The sequence below is a fragment of the Diabrotica undecimpunctata genome, chromosome 9 (assembly GCF_040954645.1).
Source record: "Diabrotica undecimpunctata isolate CICGRU chromosome 9, icDiaUnde3, whole genome shotgun sequence".
NCBI lineage: Eukaryota > Metazoa > Arthropoda > Insecta > Coleoptera > Chrysomelidae > Diabrotica > Diabrotica undecimpunctata.
The window spans coordinates 35,910,630-35,937,661 of record NC_092811.1 but is presented as its reverse complement, the minus strand read 5'-3'; the positions used below and the strand labels follow the sequence as shown (position 1 = coordinate 35,937,661).

At 34.7% G+C, this 27,032-nt stretch overlaps 1 protein-coding gene across 4 annotated transcripts in view; it reads left to right on the top strand.

Moving 5' to 3' along the window:
- LOC140449831 (uncharacterized) overlaps nucleotides 1-27,032 on the top strand; it is a 471,756-nt gene that overhangs the window by 40,182 nt on the left and 404,542 nt on the right. For 3 of the 4 annotated variants that reach the window (XM_072543194.1, XM_072543192.1, XM_072543188.1), the window contains exon 2: nucleotides 21,688-21,727. The exons of the other annotated variant lie outside the window; for it this stretch is intronic. The gene's annotated coding sequence lies outside the window, so the exon portion shown is untranslated. The remainder of the gene's footprint in view (nucleotides 1-21,687; nucleotides 21,728-27,032) is intronic. 4 annotated transcript variants of the gene reach the window in all.

Here is a 27,032-nt window from a genome sequence, read left to right as displayed (position 1 = left end):
TTTTCTGAAAATTATATGGAAAATCATATTAGGATTATCTCTGTAGTTAACATAGTCCAACTAATTTTGATAGTGTGAACTGAACGACACCTAAGATGCAAACTTGCGGTTACACCACATGAGACGATGCTCTTCTGTTAAATATAATTGCACTGACATACTTTTAAATTGGAAATACAAATATAAGTAATTATTATTAGCTGTAAAATCAATAAACAACTGATAATGGAATTTATTAATTGAATGGGAAATTACTAGAAATAAAAAACGTCAAACGTCATTCATAAATGATTTATTTTTAATTTTCACAATAACTAATAAACAACTACAAAGAATATGATACTTGTGAGCATTTTGTGTATAATTGCACGGTTTTTTTTTTGACTATTTTAGAAGTAAAATGAATACACGTGGAAAAAAAGTTGTGGATACATATGTGTCGTTAAAAATTATAAAAATACATGTTCGAAATGAAATGAATTTTTTTTTATTTCGAAAATATGTGTCTCGACAGCTATAAATTCTTAAATAGCAGAAAAAATCTACTTATAGCAGTACTTGTACCTTTGTAAAATGAAAAGGATATAAAATTAGGAAGCATTTTCGGACTAGGCGAATTGGGATAAATTGTCGTCTAAATCTGTGAGAAATCGTCGGTCTTCGTTTGTCAGGAGAGTTTCTGGACACCCTGTATAGAGAGACATAATGGGGTAACATATAAATTAAGAACAGTGAAAAAGAGATTTTTTATCTTCTCGGTGTGATTTTCAACGATTGCAATAGTTATTAACGCCAAGGTAACTTTTGCCGTTAATAAATCTTCATGTCTATAACGGGACCGGAATATTTCTTAATATCTGGACACTTCAGTTCAGATATATTTACATCATAAACAGAAATATACGTTAGTGTCGCAATTACCTTCATTGAAATTTAATTTAATTTAATTAATATTTGAAGAATAGTTACACCCATTCTGTCAGCGGTTTACGGAAATTGAAACCAATATAAATCATTGAAATCGCATAAATAATGGCATAATACTTTTGCAATTAGCACTTAATGAGGAGGTACAGAGAGATAGCAATCTGCTAGGTGTAATAGTTTTATAATGATATATTTACGAGGATGTTTCAGTAAAGCTAGATTTCTGAACACAAAAAAACAAAATTGATCGTTTGCTTCTTTTTCCCTACATGAGACACGGTAGTTTCAATTGTTAGCAACCAATAGACAAAGGGTGAAAAATGCGGGGGTTAAAACGATACATTTATACAACTGAGTATTGTCATAGGTCCAGCTTATTCTGATACAAACTGTGTTAAAATAAGTACTATACCATATTAACACGTGGAGTAGCCGAACATATAATACCTTGTTATCTTCTTCTTTTCTTGCCTATCCTCTGTGGATGCTGGCAATCACGTTGGTCCATACAACTTTGTTGACAGCTGCTCTAAATCGATGTATGGTAGTCATTCCTGCCCACTGTCTGATATTCTTCAACCACGATGTCCTTCTGCGCCCTTGAGATCTTTTGCCTTCTATCTTGCCTTGCAAAATTAGTTGATTTAGTTGATACTTCTCATTGCGCACACACACCCTAAGTATGTCATCTTTCTGATTTTCACTATACGCATAATTTCCAGATCTTTATTCATACGTTGGATCACGGTGTTGTTTGTAACATGGTGTATATAGGAAATTCTGAGCATGCAGCGGTAGCACCACATTTCGAAGGCTTCTAATCGTTTGGATATTGCCTCCGTCAAGGTCCACGCTTCGACTCCATATAAAAGGGTAGAAAATACATAGCAGCTCAAGACTCGTGTTCTTATATCAATCTTCAGGTGCATATTACATAAAATCTTCCTGAGGCGATTGAAGACAGCTCTTGCCTTTTCTATACGACATCTTATTTCCTGTGAGTGGTCCCATTCCTTATTTAGGCTGCATCCAAGATATGTAATTTTGTCGATTATTTTCAAGGGTTCATTATTAGCTGTGAATTAGTGCTGTATTACGTCGTTTTTACTTACTACAAGAATTTTGGTCTTCTTACAGTTTAATTTCATGCCGTATCTGTCACAGGCTTCCACTACACGGTCTATTACTGTTTGCAGATTCTCCGCATTATCAGCAATCAAAACCGTATCGTCCGCATATCTTAAATTGTTTATGATTTCACCATTGATCTTTATACCTTCTCTTAAACCATCAATAGCTTCCCTGAACAGCATTTCCGAGTAACTATTTGACAACGTCGGTGATAAAATGCAGCCCTGACGTACTCCCCGTTTTATCGTGAATTCTTGTGAGGTTTCGTTGTCTACTCGTACAGTTGCCCTTTGTTGTAAGTATAAATTTTTAATTAGGCGTAAATCTTTGTCATCAATACCAGATTCTTTCAGTACCTGAAGTAATTTTCGATGTTGTACCTTGTCAAATGCTTTTTCAAAGTGTATACAGCATGCGTAGACTTCGCAATTTACGTTTCGAGCTCTTTGTATCAATACTTGTATGGAAAATAGGGCCTCTCGCGTTCCCAGTCCGTTTCTAAACTGAACACTGCTAATGTTTTCTTCAAGTTTTCTATATATGCGAGATTGAATAATAGAAAGAAGGATTTTGAGTGCATGGCTCATTAAGCTTATAATTCTGTAATCAGAGCGTCTGGTGGCATTTGCCTTTTTGGAGAGAGGGATCAAGGTGGAAACTAGCCAATCTGTAGGAAATTCTGCAGTTTCATAGATTTTGTTCATTAGACTCGTTAGGAGTTTGAGTTGGTTGTTTTCAAATAGTTTCAATATTTTAGCTTGTATGTTATCAGGTCCAGATGCTTTGTTGTTTTTAGTCTTTTTATTGCTTATGTTACTTCACTGAGCGTTATTTCTGGTCCTGAAGATCCAGAAACACTGACTTATGTCTCTTGCTCTTTCTTGAATAATTCTTCCATGTATTGCCTCCATCTCTCAAGTATTCTCTCATTTTCGTAGAGCAGATTGTTGTGCTTGTTTAGTATTAAGTTATGACTTCGTGATCCGTTTCCTCCCGTTAAGTTTTTGATCTTTTTATGTAGGTTAAAAGTGTCATGTTTCTGTTCTAGGGATTCTATTTCTATGCATTGATTTTGTAGCCATGATTCTTTTGCTTCTTTAATCTTTTTCTTAATGATTTTGTTTATTTCTTTGTACCTTTCCTCATTCTTATTTCTGTGTTTTCTTCGCTCTTCCATTAGCTCTAATATTTCTTGTCTCATCCATGGCTGTTTCTTTATATTGTTTTCTGGTTTAACCCTTTATAGGGCAGAATTATTTTTTGGTAATATAAACAAATTCTTTGCAGATTATAGATAAGGAATGTTCCATTATTGAACTTTCATTCGTATTTTCATTTTATTTTCACTCCTTGTTGTTTTTTTTAGGTGGTTGAAATTTCGACCACAGCCTGATTAGGTATGTTGACTTTGGTAAATGTAGTTGTGGTTCCATAATCGACCACAGAAAAAAACACATTAATTAAACATTTTTATTATGAAATAATGGAAAACATTGAATACATAATGCAACCTGGCAATCTGAGCATTTAATACTTGAACGTTTTGGCTTTGCTCTCGTTGAACAGAGTGCACAACGTCTTGATGTTCCTTTTTCTGGCATGTGATTGCCAACATCGCTTAGTCTCACCGTGCTTTCAACGCTAACAGAATTAGTGGTTGCTCCCATTTTCTTCAGTTTATTTCTTCCTATTGTTACCTTAGGTCCTGGTCTCTTTCTGTTATAGAAATCACCTATGAGCTCGTTGGCCAATACACTTCTAAAATACAGGTGACTCATTGGTTTCGATTTAATGGACCTCATTTTCATTGTAGTCTTATAAGTTATATATGAATTTACCACTTCTGCATCAATCAAATAGTAAATAATCTTCATATACCATCTTCGGGATTTCCATGAAATTGGATAAGAAGCATGAAGTTGATCGAATAGATCGACTCCACCCATATAGCGATTGTAATCACTTATGGCTTTTGGACACTTAACACTTTCTTGTTCACCATTCGGTTTTCTTCGCAAAACTGAAGTAATCTCAAGTGGATTATGCATAGTACTGCCGACTAAAACGCATTTGCGCCCCCGATCTTTCCATTTAACAACAGACATATCATTGGACATAAAATAATCGTGTTCTCCCATTTTCATTGTTTTGTCCTGTCTCATTTGTTTTGGAAAGCCTTTACGATTTATTCTAAAAGTTCCACAGCAGAACAAATCATAGGTTAACATTTTCTTAAGAAGAGGAAAACTCGAGAAAAAATTATCGAAATAAATGCAGTAGTTTGCGCCTCTAAGAGACTCGGTAATGTCTAATACCGTTTTAGCGCCTAAACCATATTCAGCATGTTGTGATTGAGATTTGCCTTCATATATGCTAAATGTGTGCACGTATCCAGTTTCGGAGCATGCAACGACCCAAACTTTAAAGCCTCTTTTTATGGGCTTTTTCGGCATATATTGTTTGAGAGAACTTCGCCCCTTGAAAGCAACCATACTTTCATCTACCGCAACATTTCTACTTGTATAAAAGTTCTCTTGAAAGCGTTGCTGCAGTTCTGTTATCAAAGGTCTTACTTTGAACAGTTTGTCAAAATTGGGGTTATTTTGATTTCTTTCCATGTTTTCGTTATTGTTTAGATGGAGAAAACGAAGAATTTTTAAGAATCGTTTTTGCGTAAAAATTTGCGAAACTCTTGGCACGTGCATGTTAATATCAGTTGACCAATAATGTCTCAAACTAGGTAGTTTATGAAACCCCATGATTATAAGAACCCCTAGAAATGCTTTCAGTTCTTCCTCAGTTAGGTCGAGATTATTATGATTTTGTTGTTGAGCATAGAGATTTGACTGTGTAATTGTATTAGCTATAATATCTTTGCTCATGAACAAAGAAAACACGTCGAATGGTGAATTTATATTGACCGGTTTTGCTGGGCCAAATGGTCTGGTAAACGGCGCATTCGAATATTTTTGCGCATCAGAAGCGTTCTTTCTCCATTTATATGTATCATCGCACTTTACTGTGTTCTCTTGGTTCTCTTCTATTTCGTCTTCGCTTGAGGAACTATCGACGTCGTCAAAAATGCGATTTGTTCTTACCTGAGGGTGGAAAGCTATATCATCCATTGAGTCATCTGAATCAACATCAAGAAATTCAACCTTGTCATCATTAGACAATGAAGTAATAGTCGCGTTGGATGCAACCGACGTTCGGTTGGAAATAGGAAGATTATCTTCTGCATCAGAATCACCCTCAAAATCTGAATTTATGGCTTGTTGATATGGAATACCATCTATGTAATCAAATAAATCATCCTGAGTCATATTTTGTAAATTTTCAAGTATATTGCGGTGTTCCATTTTACTGCAAAAGATACGTACATTGTTGTATACAAATACTTGAAAAATTTAATTACTTGATCTACCGCACAGCAATTTAATTCTTGGAAATATTATTCAAGTAAGTCAGATTTACGTAAAAAAAGAATATAATTGTATAGATTTAAAATAAACAAGAGTGAAAATACATTTCAATAGAACAATTGTAAAATCAGCATGTGCTACTTTGAGGTTATGTTTAGTAAATCAAGATATATCATCTTAGCGCCAATAAAATCTGAATAGATAATAAAAGACCATAATACTGTGATGTGTTACCTTGAGTTTGATGTATAAATCTTTTGTAAATTATTTTTCTAACTTTTACAAACGGCAAAAACCTGTGATCACGTTCAACGGTAACTTACAGAGTATGATGGGTTGTGGTTGGCGAATCGACCACATTGCTGCCACGTTGCCGTATTTTGTTCTGTGGTGTTCATTTTGGGTACAATTCATTTACAAACACTGAATTTGCACTTCGGTAACTTTTCATGTCAATTACTAGCTCATAAGTATTAATAAGAGCAGTGGTCGAAATATCCACCACAGACCTATAAAGGGTTAAGTTTATTATCTACCACTGAATTACAGATATTTTTGATTTTATTCCATATATCATCCACACTTATGTTTTCTTGATTAATATCTGAGATTACCATGCTGTTTATTTTGTTGTTGATCTCCTCTTTGACTTCTTCTCTTGTGGTTTTATTTTTAACTTCTGGATGTCCGGACGTTTTTGTGCTTTTCTTTTATTGACTTTCTTCATGTGGAGTTTGAAACGTCCTAGTAAAAGATTATGGTCTGATGGAACATCTGCTCCCTGATATGTTTTTGCGGATTTTACTGAATTCTGAAATCGCTTGTTGATGATGATGTAGTCAATCTGGTTTCTAATCATTTTTTTATACAGTCAGCTGGAGATTTCCAGGTGTAGAGTATTCGAGGTGGTAATTGGAAAAAGGTGTTCATTATTGCACTCTGGCAGAACTGAACAAGGCGGTCTCCTTTATCATTGCGCGTTCCTAGTCCAAAGTGTCCCACAGTATTGCCAACACCTCCTTTGCGTACTTTGGCGTTGTAATCTCCTAGCAGGATATTCACTTCTTGTTTTTTGGTATGTTTTAAGGATATTCACTTCTTTTTTTTTCTGGTATGTTTTAAAGATTCTTTCAACTGTTCATAAAATATTTCTATTTCCTGCTCTGAGCTTTCCGAAGTTGGAGCATATGCTTGAATAATGTTCACGTTAACTGGTTTAGCATTAGTTTTGAGTACTGCAAGTCTATCTGATATTCCTATAAAACTAAGTACACATTTGTTAACTTCTTTATTTACTATTATAGCCACTCCGTTTTTGTTTCTTGTTGTGGTATCTCCACAGAAGTATATTGTGTGGTTTTCTATTTCGCACAGGCCTAAATTGGGCCATCTAACTTGACTGCATCCAAGTATGTCAATGAGTCTTCGCATTTCTTTAATTACGTTATTCAGTTTTCCGGCCTGGAAAAAACTTCGTACATTCCATGCACCAATCTTCTTATCATGCTTAAATCTAAATATTTGTGGCAACCGGGGGATTCTTAGCACCCTCTCCCCACTTAAGTCGTACCTGGGACTAAGGGCCGTTTCTATATTGACTTGATCCATTGTGATTATTCTAGGGAAAGTTAATTGGGGTGGTTTCCCGTTGCCTTCCCCAATGATTTTTCTTTCGTGTGAGGTTTACTCCTTGGGAATGGATATATGAGAGGATTTATTTGTTTTTGGTAGGGATCTTGGGGTGGGAACATGACTTCCCCCGGCACGGGTTGGGGGATAGCCATGGCTCGCGTAGGCAGGGTTGCATACCTGAAGTAAATCTATCTCATACCGGGATCGTACAAGTGTATCTACCCGGTACCGCTTACGATGTTATACTAATAATAATTAATCTCAGGGTTTTTAGAGTTTATTTTATAATGAAAATTACGATAATTTGATAGAGCTGTATAATCGTGTTTCTTTTACAAAAAGCTAAACGTTAACTGACTAAATATAATGTACGTTTACGTTTGAAAATATTACGGCTCGCCCTCCAGAGGCGCAGCGTCAGGGGTTGGTTTGTTACAGTACCTAATAATATTAAAATTAAAAACTTATATGTCAGTACAAGAATGTTGTGTTTTTATTTTCTTTCAAACATATTGAAAATACCGCCTACAACTTAAGAACACGCCATGTTATTATTTATTACAAACGATCGTTTATTTATTTTAAATAAGTTTTATTATTACGACTTGCGTTATAACAATAAAAGAACGATCTTTCGGGAGAACTAATATTTTGGCCAAAAGTCGTAAAAAAATAAAAAAAATTAAGGACATAGAAGTGAGTAGTTCAAAATTTTTATATGTTTTTCGGTTATTTAAAATCTACCAATACAAATTATTGAACCCCGCCTGTGGTGACAAATGGGTGGATCGAGTAGCTCAGGAGTCACCACTGCTTGCTTCGGAATCCAGGACGGAACTTTTGGAAACGACTCAAGCTGCGAAACAAGAACTATATATTTGGAAACTGGAATGTGAGGACACTAAATAAACTAGGAGCTCAAACCGCACTTCTGCAAGAACTAAAAAGATATAAGCTCATGATTACTGCTCTTCAGGAGACAAGATGGCTGGGGAAAGGTGTCAGGGACACTAACACGCACACAATTCTATATAGTGGGAAGGAACAAGGAAGCAAACAATGTGGAGTTGCATTTGTGGTGGATAATGATTTTAAGTAAAAAATCATAGTCTTCCAGGCAGTCAGTGAAAGGATACGCAAGTTAAGAATTTGCACCCACTACTTCAACCTAACAATGATAAACCTTCTCTGCCCAACAGAAGAACAAGAACAACATACAAAGGAAAGCTTCTACCAACAGCTGGAGATAGTATATGACAATGCGACCAAAAATGACATCAAGATTATAATGGGTGATATGAATGCTAAAACAGGCAAGTAGCCGCCAAAATGACATGGATTTCACCAGACGGGACCACAACCCATCAAATCGACCATGTGTTGATAGACAAAAGGACAGCCAGTAATATCTCAGATGTGAGAACGACAAGGACCATGCTGTGGATCAGACCATCTTTTACTCCAAACCAAATTTAGATGCAGAGTTAACAAAGAAAGAATCGAAAGACAATCAAGAACAAACAAACTGGTTCTGGAAAAACTGAAGATTCAGGAATGTAAAGAGAAGTTCGAAGAAGTCTAAAATGAGTTAAGGATGCTAGAACTGCACTCCGTAGAGAGCAAATAGAATAATATCAAAACAGCAGTACTGACAGCGGCAGAGTCCACCATGGGAACCAAGAAAAAGGCGAGAAGAGGAGCATGGTTCGATGACGAGTGGAGACAAGCAATAGAGGATAGAAATGAAGCACACAAAATTGTATTAAAAAGAAGAACACGGGAAAGACGAACATCATTTGAAGTCGCACGACGGAAAGCAGACAAGATAATTATGTAGAAATGAAAAAAGAGCCTATGAAAATGGACAAATAGAAAATATGCAAGAAAATTTCAAAAACAACGAAATTAGAGGGGCTTACGAAAACTTAAAAAAGCTTTCGAAAAAACTTAAATATTTCGGAAACTTTTGGATTTTTTATTCTAAAAAAATAAGACAGTTAAGAACATTTTAAAGTATATTTTCACAAAGTGTCATCAAAATTGAATAACGTTTACAGAAACGAAAAATAAAAACGAAAACATCGAAAATGACACGATTATCTTCATTTTTCTCGGTAATTTTGAGGTTTTGTTAAAAATGTTGTGTTATCTAAAACTTTAATATTTAAAATTTTTTGATAAGATGTTAAATTTTGTCAAAAATAAAAAAAATTCTTTTTTCATCTCGTTTTTCCCCTCTCTAAATCACCCCGGAACTTTTCAGCTGTTTCATCATCATCAGTGGTGCTACAGCTCTAGTTGAGCCTTGACCTTCCCCAGTCTATTTCGCCAGTCGTTTCTGTTCATCGCCAACCGTTGCCAATTTGCCGCGCCGATTTTCCTTGCGTCCTCGTCCACATCGTCCCTCCATCTCAGTCGTGGTCTGCCTCTACTCCTATTTCCCACTGGGACCGATAATAGAGTTCGTCTGGGTGGGTAATTTTCATTTGCTCTTGACACATGTCCAGCCCATCTAAGCCTACCTATTTTTATGAAGGATATTACATCTCTACCATTTACTATTTTTTTATACTTCTCGTACAATTCGAAATTATATCGCCTTCTCCAAATACCATTCTCACAGAATGCGCCCATTATTCTTCTTAGTATCTTCCTTTCGAAGACGAGCAGAAGATTTGCGTCTGTTTTGGAGATGGTCCATGTTTCTGACCCATATGTCAGCACTGGTAGGATGAGTGTTCTATATACTATTAGTTTGGTTTTCTGGCTTAAATTTCTGTTTTTTAGCTGCTTGCTTAGTCCAAAATAACATTTGTTTGCTAGCAGTACCCTCCGTTTTACTTCTTCAGATGTGTCATTATCGGTTGTTATGAGAGAACCCAAATATGTAAACTTATTTACTACCTCAAAATTATATTGGTCTATACTGAAGTTTTCTTCGGCTTTTCTAGCTCTATCTCTGTTATTTGGAATAGATGCTAACATTTTGGTTTTTTCCTCGTTTATTTTAAGGCCCATATTTTGTGCGGCTGTCAAGAAGGTGGAAGTCATCTCTTTAAGTCCTCGTGTAGTACGTGCGATCAAATTCAGATCGTCAGCGTAAGCCATAATCTGCGTTGATTTATTAAAGATTGTTCCCCTATTGTGTAACTCGGCATCTCTTATAGTCTTTTTTAACGCTATATTAAAGAGAAGGCACGCCAGCGCGTCTCCCTGCCTTAACCCTGCATATGTTTCAAACGCTTGTGACATATCGCCTTGTATTTGCACTCTGCAGATCACTTTACTAATAGTTGTTTTTACGAGCCTTATTAATTTATGGGGAATGTTAAGTTCATTCATGGCTTCGTATAATTTACCTCTTAGGACGCTATCATACGCTGACTTAAAGTCCACAAAGAGATGGAACGTGTCAATATTAAATTCATTGGTTTTTTTCTAAGATTTGACGTAGCACAAAAATCTGGTCAATTGTTAACCTACCTGGCCTAAAACCGCTTTGATACTCACCAAGGATTTCTTCCACGTACGTACTTAAACGGCTGTACAGGGTGTTGGAGAATATTTTGTACATTGTATTCAGAAGAGTTATACCCCTATAATTTTTACATTCCAACAAATCTCCCTTTTTGTGCAGTGGACATATGATTCCAGTGCACCATTCCTCTGGCATTTGTTCTTCTTCCCAGACTTTGACTATTATGTTGTAAATTTGGTGCATAATGCTGTTACCTCCATGTTTGATGAGCTCTGCGGGGATACAATCCACTCCTGGGGACTTGCTATTTTTGAGTCGTGTGATTGCGTCTTTCACTTCAAATATTGAAGGAGGTTCTACGTGAGTGTTATTTCTTGGTTTTTGGGGTGACGCATCCTCCACTGACGCATTTTCCACTTCGGTACCAAGTAGTTCTTTGAAGTGCTCAACCCATCTGCTTTGTACTGCGTCAGCGGTACTGACTATATGTCCATTTTTGTCTCTACACATCGTCAGCCGTGGTTTAAATTCTTTTCTTGACTTTTCAGCTGTTTGACTTATTTTATTTTGTGTACTATACCCTCACCTACCACTTTCTATTATAAAACTTTAGATACAATTTTTTTTAATTAAAATTAAGCTAATTTCCTTGGTCTATACAAATCTCGGTCGTATCCTTTGGCAATTTTTGTTTAAAGTACAACTTGTAGCTAAAGTTCATCCGTTCTAAAAATGTCTTAAAATGGAATTAGTCTAAACGAGTTACCTAATTAAGCCGAAAATGTCACGAGGTATACACAAAACACTACAAAAAGCTAATATAATGGCTAATAAATTTCGTTTAACACAAAATCGATACGTCTTAACGCATAAAACTAGGTTAATTCTCAATTCCAAGAAACTTAGTCCGAGATCCGACTGCAAGAAATATTATTTATAGAAAAAATCATACTACATTCGATAATAATTATAAAAATGTGAGCCAGGTGTACGAAATATCCACATGCTGTTCTACAAAATCATCAAAAGAATATTAATAACATATATTTTATTATATATTTTATTATAGCAGAAGGGCCTTAACTTATTTTATTTAGATGGAACACCCTGTATATTTTTATAATGTTAAAAGAACTTGTCATTCCTAATTCGTACATATCAATTTTGGTACAAATTTGTTAAAACGAGAATTAAATCAGTTTGCAGTTAAAAAATAGGTAAATTATTTACATGAACAATGATTCATCAGAAAGAAAGGCGAAACAAGAAAATAATTTAACTTACAGTTTGTCCTTCTATCCCTAAAAACTCCATAAACTGTAACTTAACTCCTTCCCTCTCACTCCAATGGCGCTACAGCCCAAATCGGGCCTTGGCCTCCTCCAAACTACGCGTCCGTCCTTGTCGGTCCCGCGCCGATCTTCTCCAGGTTCTAACGTGTAGAAAATTTTGCGCGTCCTCTGCCACTTCATCCTCCCATCTTTTCCGTGGCCTTCCTTTTGGTCTTGCGCCCTGCATTTTACTATCTAGGGCTCTTTTCGGCAATCTTTCTGTCTCCATTCTTACTACATGACCAGCCCAGCGAAGTCTCTGAAGTTTAACGAATTCTGAGATCGGTGTCTCTTTGAACAGTAACTTAACTCACATAACTTTATTTGATCTTTGTTTAACTGTTGTACTTATATATTCGTAGGACTGCGCCATATTATCGATTTTTCCATCTTTCGGCTACTGCCGAATTGCGACAAAAACTAAAAAAAGAACAAGCTTGAGCGAGATTCCACGTACTCCAACCTCCAACATAAATTTTCCCACCGACCTAAGTGGAAAGATTCTTATTTATTTCATGCGTATTTATCTAGGCGGAACCGAGATCAAACAAAATAATAATTTGTTTATTATAAACAGACTCCAAAATGTTTAAATCCCAGAAACGCATAAAGTTTAAGAATATTTTTCTGTTTTTATGATACACGCGGTGAAACGAAAATGTTACAACCGTATGCAACAAATACAGAACCATTGCCCTTGTTCCTCATGCAAGCAAAAACCTGCTACATATAATCAATGAACGACTAAAAAATTTTCTACTTCCAGGGATAGTCGAAGAACGATGCGGATTTGTAGCCAGTAAAAGAAACGCGGGAGCAGATACTGAACTGCAGACAGATAATAGGAAAAGCAAGGGAACACAACATACCAATGCTGCCCTGTTTCGTAGATTACACAAAGGCTTTCGATTCAATAAAACGGGATCCCCTCTGAAATATAATGGAAGGTATGGGAGTATCTAACCACCTAGTTAACCTAATAAGAAATCTGTATGATAAAAACTCGGATAAAGTTAAAATACACGGAATATATTCAGATGCGTTTAAAACAAAGAAAGAAGCTAGACATGGCTGCATACTATCACCATTATTATGCAGCATATATTTTGAATATATCATGAGAAAAGTACTAGGTGAATGGGATAGAGGAATAACTATAGCAGGCAGAAAAATCAGTAACTTGCGATACGCAGATGAAACACTTGTACTACTAGCAGCGAATGCAGTCGAAATGATTGCCATCACCGAACGACTAAGCCGGATAAGCGAAGAATTTGGGCAGATCAACACCGGAAAATCAAAAATAATAATGAACAGATTTGTATACTTAATCTCGCTGATAACCAACAATAGCGATTGCTCCTCACCTCAGTAATAAAGCCTAGATTGGCAATGGCCCGAACCGCAGCAGCTAAATTAATTAAAATATGGAAATACCTAACAATAATAAGTAATACTAAGCTCAGGTAGGTCAATGCCCTTATTTTTCCCATTGCTAGATACGCGTTTCCTAGACAGAACATAGAAACAACCTGTCAATTCTGGAAGAGCTTCATTTAAAAGACAGGCAGTAAAAAAGTAAATCGAGCATACCTAACTTACTTCGACCACATAACTAGAAGAACGGGGACCATGGAACTATTGGTAGTAGAAAGAAAGTAGAAGGCCGAGAACCAAGAGGAAGATCTCCAACATGATGGGCAGATCAAATGAAGACTCTGGTGGGAAAATCCCTACATGAAGCCGTCCACATGGCACAGGATCGCAGCCAATAGAGACAGTAAATTAACAATATTCAGACTGTCACCATGTCCTGACAATGGCTCAAAGAATAACGAGAGAGGAGTAAGAGAAGAACACCTGGGGGAGATGCTTATGCAAGACATTTCGGTAAAGGGGATTAATATTGGTAGGTCATATGGAGAACTGTAATCAGGGAAGCCGAATAAAGACAAAGAAAATGATGATAATTTGTGTTTCTATATATTATCTCTCATCAAAAGGGTCTTCTCCTTTGTGTACTTACTTGTGACTGATTACACTCTTTTTCCAAAGATTTCTTATTTCGTTATTCATTATTGTTTTTACTGAATCGCTTATCTTTCAATATATTTAATATCCTATCAATTCTGTTTCCTGCAAGAATGCGTTTGTGTCTTTTTTTTTCTATGCTTCTTTCATTAATTTTATTGTCGAACACTTAGGTCTTGTTCTCAATCTTTATTTCTGCCAAATTAAGCTAATTTTCCTAAAGCTTTATTTTGGTCTTTATTGGATGCATCTCCAATCCATAATTCAAAAAACTTCTAAAAAGTTAAACTATTTAACTTTCTGCTATTCACTGCTGTCATCACTATACGCTACGAGCTGAGACGTTGATGTTATAATTGTAGATTTTATTTTGGCAGTTTTTATGTCCATTTTATCGCGACATTAAATAATGAAGTTGACCATCTGTGTATTTGTCTTATTCCAGTTGCTATTTTTATGTTTTTGGAAGAGCAATTTTGTGTTGATCCAGTCATTTTTGTTAGTCTAATACTTTTCATCGGGTGTCTTGATCTTTCAGTCTTTTATTAGGTCTTATTTTTCAAGACCTTTCTATCAATCGAAAACAGAAGATGCTTGAAACTGACAATAAAGTTAATTCAGGCATGAAGTTTTCTTGGCGATAGTGGACAGCGAGTGAAGTATTTAAGAGTCGCACCTCGGCCTATCAATAACCTTTAACCTGCAAAAAAAATACCGGTTCTGTCGTGAGTCGCGTTTCCGCGTTACTTTCTACACGTAAAAATCCACCTACGGCCATTGTTTATTTTATCCAAAGCAATTTTCGAACTAAACGGAGCAGTATTTCATAATCGATTTACCGTTTTAATACAACACCAAAGAGAACTATTTCGTTGAATGTATGTCAATACTGTAGCGAGCAGAGACCAATGATGTAGCATGTGGATTTTATCAGCGAATGTTTTCTCTAGTTTATCACATATCTTGTTGGGACTAAATCACAAATTAAAAATAATCTCTTTATTTAACGTGTTTGTTAGCAGATGCAAAGAAATTTTCAAAAACTATCTGTAAATAAAAAACATCTGTTTTTGTAAATTTAAATTAAAAAATATATTTGTTTTTTTTTAAGAAAGTTATATGTATTTGTACTTAGTTATATGTTTATGTATTTTTTATTATAAAAAACTAATCTACTTCATTTTCAGTATTTCATTTCTAATTATGTTGTCAGTTTCAGCACTTGTATTTTATAAATTTTCTTAAAACACAAGTTCGCTTAATCGGTATATCGACATTTTTCTCTACGTTTAGTCATTTTTAAATTTAAATCCTAAATGTAATTTACCCGACTTTAATAATAAAAAACAAAATAAAAATATTTTCTCAGAAAATAGTCCATTTAAAATGTTTAAATGAGACATCAGCTTCTTCAGAAGAATGAATAATTTAAAAATATTTTTGAGCTTTAGTTAATTTATTTTTTAATATATAAAAGGGGTTTCGTCTAAGATCACTGGGAGAATATACCACAGACACATTATCTATTACCATTGGCTTAAAACAAAGGGATAGGTCATCGTCATTACTGTTCAATGGAGTGTTAGGCGGCCATCAAAACAGCTAACATTCAGCCGAAAATGTTTTCTTACCAGGGACCCCAAATGATTTTAGCGTATGCCGACGACAACGACATTGTAGAAAGTATTATCACCTTCAAAATACAGGAAATGTTTAAAACAATAGCAAAAGAAGCAAAAAAGTAGGACTAAACATCAATGAAGAAAAAACTAAATATATGCACATCCACCACACAATAGGAGAGATAAAGTAGGGCAGAATATAACGCATTTACGCATTTTTTACGATTTTGCCGAAACTACTGGCAACATTGTAATGAAATTTTATACGAATATGTTTTGGAAGCTGATACATCCCATGCATTTGTTTTTATATCTGATTCTCATAGAGGGCGCTAGTTACACGGATCGTACTAAGTATTAGTCAATATAACTTTTTTAAGAGTATAATTATTAATCAAAATTTCAAGTCAACTTAAACATCATTCAATTTTACACGAAAAAGGTACTCTTGGTAAAACTCGATACTGTGTACCGTTTTCGGAATATTTTGATTTGAAAATTATGAAGTAATAATTGATGCTGGTAGTAATGATAAAGTTCTAATAGGTATACCTATTAGAACCTATCTATGTTTTCCAAGTGTGCCATGGAAATCTGACATTTATTGAATGTTATGACGATAAATCAACAATAATTAGAGTTTTGAAACCTTGTTATTTGTAAAATCAAATCAAAATGTACTCAAATGTTGAATACACTGACATGTTATTAACCTTAGGCGAATGTTTAGGATGTTCTAGTGCAGCTGTGACATGTTATGCAGAAAAGTTTCCTAGAAGAAACTTACCAAGTAAAAAACATTTAGAGCCGTTGAACGACGTTGTCGAGAAACTGGGAATGTGAGACCAAATAAAATAAATTCTGGTAGACCAAGAACAACAAGAACAATTAATAAAGAAAATAATATTTTAAATTTACTTGATCAAGATCCAACAGTTAGCGTAAGGAATATAGCAAGACAAACAAATACTTCTTCTTCAAGTACTTGGCGGATACTGAAAGAACAGCAATTACATCCTTATCATTACAGACAAGTCCAAGAGCTCTTGCCAGATGATCTACCGGTTAAAGTGGATTTTTGTGAAATATTGCAACAAAGGACAGCCCACAATCCAAATTTTTTAAAATGCATTCTTTTTACGAACGAGGCCACCTTTACGCGACAAGGTATGTTTAACTCCCATAATGCACACTACTGGTGTGATGAGAATCCACGAGTCAAAAGGGTATCACATTACCAACACTCATTTAAAGTTAATGTTTGGGCAGCAACTTTAGGTAACAAGTTAATAGGTTATCATATTCTACCTGGAAATTTAAATGGTGATATGTATCTTGATTTTTTAAACAATTCCTTATTCGAGATATTAAAAGATTTAACGCTAAACGAGCGAAGATCTTTATTTTTTATGCACGATGGAGCTAAACCACACTTTGATAGAAGGTGTCGTAATTGGTGGAGTAATCATTTTCCGAATCGATGGATTGGTAGAGGTGCAGAAGCTCCGATTCATTGGCCACCTCGGTCATGCGATTTTAACCCTTTGACTACGCAGTTTGGTCGTATATTAAGGAAAAAGTCTATGCTACAGAGGTAAATTCACGCCAAGAATTGGAAGAAAGAATTCACCGTCAATTTAATGACATCATAGCTGATCCCCTACCGTTTAGAAGGTTAATGGAATCTTTAGAAAAAATAATAGACTTGTGTATTCGCGAAAACGGAGGCCATTTTGAACACTTACTGTAATTGAATTTTATTTTATGTTCTTAGTCATTAATTTAATTTTCTTCTTGAGAGTTTTGTTTAATTACTAACTATTTTATAAAAGCATCAATTATTACTTCATAATTTTCAAATCAAAATATTCCGAAAACGGTACACAGTATTGAGTTTTACCAAGAGTACCTTTTTCGTGTAAAATTGAATGATGTTTAAGTTTACTTGAAATTTTGAATAATAATTATACTCTTAAAAAAGTTATATTGACTATTACTTAGTACGATCCGTGTAACTAGCGCCTTCTATGAGAATCAAATATAAAAACAAATTCATGGGATGTATCAGCTTCCAAAACATATTCGTATAAAATTTCATTACAATGTTGCCAGTAGTTTCGGCAAAATCGTAAAAAATGCGTAAAATTTTTTTCCTTCAACGCCCTGTATCTTGAAAACCGATGGCGTTACAAAAATTTTTTACTAAGCAAACTCCAATTATTTTTCTGTTTTTTACCTACCCTAGAGACGGGGTTACCTTTTTTGAAACACCCTGTAGAAGCTGTTTGTATTATCTTTAAAATTAAAATGAAATCGGCGCCATTCTTTAATAGTTTATCCTCGTAAGGAAACGAGCTCAGAAAAGAAATAAAATGAAAAATTTAAAACAAAACTATTCTTTTATTATTTTGTAACGAACAAAAAAAAAGGTTATTAGAAGATTCTACGTTAAAAAGTTACGTCATCCCAGAAAAGAAATAAACAAGTCTGTGTTTACAGTATATAATTAAACATGAGAAGTGCTTATACTAAACTAAAATTAAAATCGTATTCGTAAGAAAACAAAAATTTTATATCATGGTATTAGATTATGAATGAGAAATATAAGAAAAAAATACATTTGTTTATTAGGTAGAATGTAGATATTTATTGCAATTAAAAGATCAATAATACATCACTTCACTGTTAATTAGTTCATAGATAATCTTCACTGTTCAATAAAAAAAATATAAAATGGATACAGTCTGACTTATCAAAATGCTGGTGTTGTGTGTAGAAAGGATATAATTTTTTTTACCCTCTAGGTACTCGGCTAGCAGAAGCATTGGATCTATCACAGAAGGAACATAATATTCACGATAAGAATATATAGGATTGTACGGCTAAGCAAACGAGATATTCTCCAAACGAATTGATGGTTTTAGAACACATACTATAAATCCATAGCTATTAAGATAACCCCGGGCCAATAAACATAGTTCTAGCAACTATTAGGCTCCCGGTAAGGATCTAAAATAAATATTTATTTGAAAATATATAAGAGGAAAGGAATTTCTCGGCTTATCTCGTCAAGAGACCACTCAAACAGAATTTTCGTCTTGTCTGTTGGATGTTCAAAGAGAAAAAGGAAGGGAGAGGAATTTCGCGGAGTTAACGAACGCTCTAATTTTGAGCCGACGGTCGGAGCTATTAGGAACTACAGTAGGGTGCTTGAGGTAATTTAAATGCACTCGGCGGATAGATGGCGTGAGCAACATTGATTTGAATATTTACTAGGAATTATAATAATACAGTTTTTGAAACTTTTGAAACGGTTACAACCAATACATTTGTGTAGATAAAAGAAGGGGCCAGGTCGAAGACGAACGTCTTGATTTAAAAATTTGAGAGAATGGTTTAACAGATCCTCTGCATGCCTTTTTCGAGCTGCTGTCAACAAAATTAGTATAGCCAATTCGGTAGCCAACGCACGATAATCGAGAAGGGCATAAGAAGAAGAAGTATACGTTTGTGGTGAAGCCATGATTCTATTGTTAGGTACTTTTCGTCACACTTTTCCTTTTATTTCCCGATGAACTGCTGCGGACGAACTAAACGCATGCCGAACATTATCCAATTTGTGGCGGTAGGTAAAGACGCTCCAATGGACAACTAACATGCTAGAGTTTTTGCAACAAGATCAAAGCAATTGTGTTTTTGAATTGTTATTAGATATTGTAAATGCTAAAGTCGCTATTGACACCTCGACTGGATTCGTCACATTACTAATAGATTTCTGTTGCTTCACAGACACGGAAGAGAAGTTTCTTCAGACTGTTTTTAGGACATATTGCAACAGTTCAATAACCATAATTGGCTGAATGAACGAGCAATAATCGCGGCAAAAAATGCTGACGTCAATGATCTTCATACTACATTTCATAATTTTCTTCCAGGAAAGTTGTTTTCGTTTAAATCAGTTAACACAGTTATAAACCAGGATGACAGATCCTACAGAGTTTTTGAATTCGTTGGAATTGCCTGGATTCCCACCTCACAATTTACAATTAAAAGTAGGATCAATTGTCATTATGCTTAATAAATTTAATCAACCTCGACCAGTGGCGGCTGGTGTGGTAAAATTTTGGGTAGGCCAAGCCAGCAAATTACATATAGCTATGTGTAATCAGTGACGGATCCAGAGGGAGGGGTCACGGGGTCATGACCCCCCCCCAACTAATTTTTTAATGATTTCTCTGTTCATTTTAACTTCTGCGTTGTATCTAATTTTTGCGATTTTTGATTTTTCATCTAGCAAATCCCGAACAGAAAACGCCCTCTTCTGTACATCCTTAAAGGACAGGAAATTACTTGAATGTTCCTTGCAACTGGAATGTTTTTTTAAGGAGGCAGACATATTTTTTAAATCAAAGTATCCTTCACATTTCCATACACATTTCTTATTAGAAAATATTAAACACGGCCAACAATATTGTCTGTTTTTCGTAATATTTCCAGACAACCATTTTGTTTTGTATTTATTTATACAAAGTATTATTTCTGCTTTCTGGTGGTTGATACTGATAAATAACTGATAAACTGAATAAAAACTGAATTTATTTGTACATTGCTTACACTGTGTTATAATATCGTTACATGATCGACATGATTCTTTTATTTAATCTATTGTCATGCGCGCTGTCATCAGCTGACATGCGACGAGAACTTATTTGCCCTACATTTGTGTATTCTGCAACACATTTGTAGACATCATACCAAGAGAAATTAAAAGTACGCACCTTTTTCCCATTTTTTTGCGCAATGTTGGAGTAGGCCTTTCATTCATAATAATTTTTTTTCTATCAATTTCAGTCATTTTTATGTCAGTTATAAAACAATCTCACAATATATAAGTTGCATACAATCAGGCGATATAGAAATCACGCAAATGTGATTTTTTTTCTTCGAATTTTACGAATTTTTTTAAATTTATTTGGGCAACCGTGCACTTGTTTGCAATTGTGTTGTTTGTTTAAAAATATGTTACAATTATATATTATGTTGCATATTTTTTTATCATAATTTAAAAGAAAATGTATATTACAATTTGATAATTACGTTACAAGTGACAACGATGGTCGCCGTAGGCCCGATCGTCTGGTGCCTAAACAGCAAGCATAAACACGACAATAATAATCGCTGTCCGGCAAGCTGCATAACTTCAAACGCTTTTTGTACGAAGATCTTACGTGAGCTGGGTCGGCCAGTTCTGATCGGGCCTATTAATGATATTTAAAATGCCTTAATACGATTCGATGCTTTCTGTGGTAATATAATAACATAGTTGTTTTAACTGAAGCTAATGTATTGAGTGATTTAGTACATTTAAAAGTTATTTACATGCATTAACATAATTTTTGAATACATGTTTTTCAATTTTGAAGCTCTTAAAATTATTGGGTAGGCCCGGCCTATCCTGCCTACCCCCAAAAGCCGCCACTGACCTCGACTTGCAATGGAATCAGCCTCACTGTTAAAAGTCTAATGAATAATGTCATTGAGGCAACAATCATCAAGGAAAAATGCAAAGGAGAGGATGTCTTGATCCCGCGTATACCAACGATTCCAAACGGACTTACCCATTTTGATTTTAAGCTTCTACAATTTCCCGTACGTTTGACTTTTGCAATGACGATAAGCAAATTGCAAGGCCAACCGTTAGAAGTTTGCGGAATTATTTTAGTTTTCATGTTTTTCGCGTTTCGCAATTATTCGCGCGTTGGAAAACCCACATCGTTATATATTTACGCACCGCAAAGAAAAAAAATTTTATCAGAAAACATTAAATGATTTAACTACTAGTCTTCTATTTCTATAAGATCTATTTTAAAATTCACCAAGTACCGGCACTGTGGATGTCGACTCTGAGATTAGTGACAGTTTTGAGAAAGTACTGAAATAAATACCTTAAGAGCTTGTTATATTTAATATTAGTTGATTATAATAAGTTATTTATAATATTGTTTATGACAAGAGATCATAAAATTGAATAGAGGCTTTAATGTTGCCTATTCTATTATGTTTACAGGTATTTTAAAATATGATATATTTGAATACACCTTTTTTGTTTACAGAAATACAATTCAGTCCTGATTTTATGGAACTCCCCAAGTGGTAAGTGAAATAACTAAAACTGTATTCAAAAACATTTTTGCCCCTATTATAAAATACAAATGAATGAAACAGACTTGAATTTGTAGTAAAAGCATCGACGAGTGATAAAATCATTATCATAACATCAATTGGCGCTGATAAAATCGAAATTTTTAACATACCAATTTGAACTACAATATTTCAACAAGAGGAAATAAAAAATACGGTAGTTTTTCAATAAGTAAAAAAAGATAAAAAAAATGTAGATGGGTATACTTTTAAAACTTATGTGAAGATTTTTTTATTGTTACTACACAGTTAGTCTAAGCAGATAAATTTCAAACACCAATTGGTTAGATTGCCCGTCGACAAAAAGTTTATGATAGATACTCTCTACAAACTTTGAGTATCACTTTATTAGATGCCAGTATATATTAGTAATTATTCGTAAATATTTATCGTCCAATGCAGCCGTTTTAATATTTCTAGCATTGTGGTATGTCGGACCTTGTCAAAAACTTTTTCAAAATCGATTGCACAGCTGTATACACTTTGATTTATATCTCTACATCTCTGGATCAATACTTGGATACTGAACAAGACTTCTCTCGTACCCAAGCCACTCCTAAATCCCAATTGAGTGTTGCTAATTATCTCATCTAATATCGTCTCTATTCTGCTATGTTTTACTCGCAGAAAGATTTTCAAAACGTGACTCATCAGACTTATTATCCGATAATCACGGCATGTCTTTGAACGATGTTTCTTTGATATTGTGACAAATGCCGACTTAAGCCAATTAGTTGATAATATCCCAGTCTTATAAATTCTGTTAGAGACCACACAGTGCTTTAATTCCATCCCAAAAACTTTAGTATTTGTAACCTCACTTTCTGTTATAGATGGACCTACTATAGTAATCGGTGTATAGTGTTCTACTCTTTCATCTTCAAATAATTTAGAAATGTCGTTTTTCCATTCTTTTAACTGTTCATTGATATATAGTCTGTGTCGTTTTTTGTCTTCTAAACTTTGGGATAGTTGTTTCCGTTTGATTCCGGTGATCTCTTTTAATTTATTGTGCAGATGAAATGTATCGTATTTCGTTTCATATCCTTCAATTTCATTACATTCTTTACTATGAAATTATATTTTCGGATATCTTATCTTCTGCCTGATTATTGCGTGGATCCTCTTGTATTCATTTTTTCTTTATTTCTGATTTCTCTGCTTTGATTCATGAGTGTCAGTATTTCGTCTGTCATTCACTTCTTATTTTTACTGCACTTAATTTTGTTTCCTGAACGTTCTTTAATATATCTTTAAGCTATCTCCAAGAAAAAATGCTGTAGTTCGCTTTATAGCGGGTTTTCTATCTTCGATTACTCAGGCTGTAGTTATTTGATGAAAATTTTACATTTGTTGGACTGTATATCCTTCAGATCTGAAATCCTTATACATAATAATATATCTCTGATATAGCTAATACCGTTGCCGTAGACAATTGCCGTCTAAACATCCGAAATTCAATGTTTTCAAAATAACCAAATTTAGCTACTGTCTTAAAAGTTGAAGGATTTATTTACGGAATAAAAGGCGGCATCTATAAATAGGGAACGACGGGCTGAAAGCAATTTCATGGACTTTGCAATAAAAAGTAGCTCGCTCTTGTTTATAGGGCAATTTTTGGGATGTATAAGTGTTTCATAAATAACAACGGTCGTTGGAAAACTCGTGTAAATGGGGAAGACGGTTTTCCCTAATGCATTTTTAAAGATCTATATTGGACGTGATAAACACTGCGCGAAAGATATGAAAATATATTCGTTTTGCTTGATGCGATTGTTATGAGTGTTTGAAAGTTAATATTTAGAATAGCTCTTAGTTTGTGCAACTTATGAAACAATTGGAAAAATAGGTTTGTAGAAATAAATTTTAGACTTACTCACAATCTATTTTACTTAGCTTAGGGCTAAGCAAGTTAAATTAAAATGCTAAAACAATTACATATCGTAACTTCTTCTTCTTCTTCTTCTTCTAATAACGCTACAACCCTTTGTGAGTCTTGGCCTGCTTAAAAATGTTCTTCCATTCTACCCTGTCGGATACTTTCCTTCGCCACTGTCTGATGTTCATACTTTTAAGATCCATCCATCCTACGTCGTCTATCCATCTTTTACGGGGCCTTCCTCTTGTTCTATTTCCTTGGGGCTTCCATTTCTAGACTACTTTTACAGCTCGATTATCTGGCATTCTTTCTAGATGACAAAGCCAGTTTAGTCTTTGTGGCTTTACAAATCTTACAATATGTGCGCTCTGCATTAGTTCATATAGCTCGTGGTTCATTTTAATTCTCCACGAACCATCGCTGCGTTGGGTTGGTCCAAATATCTTCCTTATTATTTTGCGCACAAATATTCTCAGTTGATTTTCATCAGTAGTTGAGAGGGTCCACGTTTCACATCCATGTGTGACCACTGGTCTAATTACTGTTTTTTAGATTCTAAGCTTAGACTCACGATTCAGTAACTTACTTTTCATTAAGTCTTTGTATGCATAAAAACACTTATTACCGCTAAGAATCCGTGCTTGTATTTCTTGGCTGATGTTGTTGTAGTCATTTATTATTGAGTCTAGGTAAGGAAAAGTGGAGGCATATTTGTAGGTATGGTTGTCTACCTTCAGATTGTCATGTTCATTCAATTTTGTGCACTCCATATATTTTGTTTTGCTTTCATTTATATATAGACCAAACGTAGCAGCTTCTCGCTTCAGTTCTATAACTTTTTCACTTAATACCTCATCACCTTGTCTAACTCCATTTTCAATATCAAAGGCTTGCTTCATATCTCCATCTATTCTCACCATAGCTTTGGAACCCTCCAGAGTCATTCGTATAAGTTTAACCAACTTATTGGGTATCCCTAACATAGATAGTTACTTTAACATCTTTTGTCGATCTACTCCATCAAACGCCTGTTTGAAATCGATATACAAGTTGTGAATAGGTATGTTATATTCAACACATTTTTCATGTATACCTCTTAACATATGTATTTGGTCTATAGTTGACCTCTTTGGTCTGAAGCCACATTGGTATTCACCAATAATCTCCTCCGAAAACGATTCCAGGAGGCTGTATATAATTCCTGATTATATCTTGTAGACGACATTTAAAACTGTTATGCCCCTATAATTTTTGCAAAGTCGTTTGTCTCTCCCTTTGTACATAGGAAGTATGATTCCTACTTTCCAATCTTCTGGGATGACTTCTAGTGTCAATATATTATGTGGTCGATTAGTTTATGGATACGCCTCCATAGCGCATGTCCACCATTCTTTATCAGTTCTGCAGTTATTCCATCTGTGCAAGGTGCTTTGTTATTTTTTAGATGTTTTATGACGTTTATCGTTTCTTCCAATGTTGGTTGCTCAACTAGTTGTTCTGCTGTGTGGTGAATTATTTCTTTATCTTCGTTTTCTTCTTTTTCTGGGTTTAACAGCTCTTGAAAATGCTCCTTCCACCTTTTCATTATTTCCTCTTTCTCGCTGATAATTGCCCCATTTTTGTATTTATTTTAGAGGTCTATTTATGAAATATTTGTTATTTATTTATCAAAACCACATTTTGCTAAATAACTCTGATGTATTATGGCTCATTTAATGGAAATGTTTATAATATGGATAATATCCTAAGGTGGTTTTCTAAACAAAAGATAAGTAAATTGAAAAACCTGATTTGAGTGTATGTTGGACGTATAGACTTGTGAGATCATTAAGAATAAAATCGAAACAAACAAACAAAGTGAAACGTAGAAAACATGTAGAAAACGGGTCACACACAAGATACTAAACAAAATTAAATTTTAAATAATACTCTAGTCGTCAGAGACGAAAATGCCACTAAACTTCTAAAAATCATACGAACTAGCTGAATTTTCCCGAGAATGTCAATTGTAAGGATGCCAAAAACTCATTAATTATTCATTAAATTCGCTTTAAAATGTAGCATTTTCAACTTATATGTTAAGAGTTAATCTTAAATATAGATTTTTGAAAGATTTTTAGTCAGTAAATAATTTAAAAATTATAAAAAGATATAGACAATGAAACAATTTAATATATAACTTCAAGCGCCAGGTACAAATTTGCCAGGTACGTATACTCGGCGGGGAGACACAACAGATAGTGGTGGTACCGTGGTACCGGTACCGGTACGTGTCGAGAGCGCAATGTTAGCAATTAAAAACAAGGATTTTGCAATAAAAGAATTTTGAAAACACATCATAAAGTACGTTCTAACTTTAAAAATGATTTTTTACCGAATTTCGGAGTCGTATGCGGCTTTGAAATCCACGAATATGTGGTGGGTGTCCACTCCGTACTCAAGCGTTTTCTCAAGAATCTGCCTGACTGTGAAGATTTAATCCGTTGTTGATTTATTGGGTCCGAAATCGCACTGGTAGTTCCCAACTATTTGTTCAGCATAGGGGATCAATCTTCTCCCGCATTAGCATACTGAACTATTATCCATGATATGACGGTATGCTAGTGCCCTAGCCAATCTTTAGCATTTCCTAGGCAAAACAAAATCAAATATGCCGCCAAGATGTGATCTGTAGCCTTTTTATTGAGATATAGCTATGGCTATGCTAGCTCTACCCTAAAGTTAGCATAATCATTGTTTCTCTAGCAGTTTACTTTTTTTGGTTTCAAAGTTTTTGGCCGATATATCGATTTTTCCGGGGATGAGTTTTGCGCTAATGGATGATGGGTAGTTTTTGGGGATTGGTCAATGTACTAATCAATTGCAATTAATTATCAATCGCTAAGATGGGCTCTGTAGCCTTATTCATTGCCGAGATATAGCTAGCTTTACCGTAAAGTAGCATACCTACCCATTGTTTCTCGGAAACGGCTACAGCAATATTTTTTTCTTTCTGTAATAAATTATAGTGTTGGTCTGAATTCGGCCTTACCAAATGGATCTTCTTCTTCTAATGGCGCTACAACCCTTTGTGAGTCTTGGCCTGCTTAACAATGTTCTTCCATTCTGCCCTGTCGGATACTTTCCTTCGCCACTGCCTGATGTTCATGGTTATTACAAAATGGATATGCTAACTTTATAGACTTGTTTCTGTCTCGTCTCAGCGGTGTATGCTATGATAGGCCTAACTACAGATTTATATATGGACTTTATTACTTCTAAGTTTAGATGTATGATTCTCGATATTATATCATTAATGCATTCTGCTGTTCTACTTTTATTTTCCACTTGTTCCCTGTTTTCTTCCTCGATATTGTTGTCACTGACAAACAAATTGAT